This window comes from Mandrillus leucophaeus, unplaced genomic scaffold (assembly GCF_000951045.1).
Source record: "Mandrillus leucophaeus isolate KB7577 unplaced genomic scaffold, Mleu.le_1.0 Scaffold877, whole genome shotgun sequence".
Classification (NCBI taxonomy): Eukaryota; Metazoa; Chordata; class Mammalia; order Primates; family Cercopithecidae; genus Mandrillus; species Mandrillus leucophaeus.
The window spans coordinates 26674-27448 of NW_012109552.1; positions in this window are offsets into that span (position 1 = coordinate 26674).

Genomic DNA, 775 nt, shown 5'->3' on the forward strand with positions numbered 1-775 from the left:
CCTTCCTTCCTTCCTTCCTTCCTTCCTTCCTTCCTTCCTTCCTTCCTTCCTTCCTTCCTTCCTTCCTTCATTTGATTTTGACTGTTTTACTTAGGAGAGACTGATGAGTACTAAGGGAAATTGTGGGGTGTGGTAGAGGAGCAAGCTAAAGTACTCAAATTATCCTTTGGTGTTTGCTTCTGTTCTTTACTAAGAATAATTATTTTCGGTCTTGATGTTTCAAAGATTATTTTAATGTAATTTCTTATTACAGTTTATATTTTTATGGTATGATTAATTTTCCATGGAAATAATTCTAGGTTTTTTGGTTATATTATAAATAAAATAATATGAAATTCAGGATGACAAAGACATATTGCATATCTTGGCTTAAACCTGTAATAACATTGTTTTATAGGAAATATGTAAAGTGTATACCCTTTATCATTATGTATACCCTTTATGTATATGTATACCCTTTATCATTAAGTTAAACAAATATTTTGTTTCTGGTCAAAATAGGTTCTGGTCAGAATATTGAAATTCAGCAATGTTGGGGTGATAGAATTAGACAGTTTGACATACACATTGTTGAGAATTGGAGAAGCTTATAAAGTTTCAGGCTCTTGCTTCCTATTTTTGAAAAATGTTCATGCAAGTAATGTTTTTCAGAAAAATGAAACATTCTTTGGTTCATTATCTTTTGTTATATATTGTCCTCCATGCAGCACTGCAGGAGGTGAGCAGGGACCAGCCGGCATTATCACCTGAACTCCTCCTCCTGTTAGATCACTGG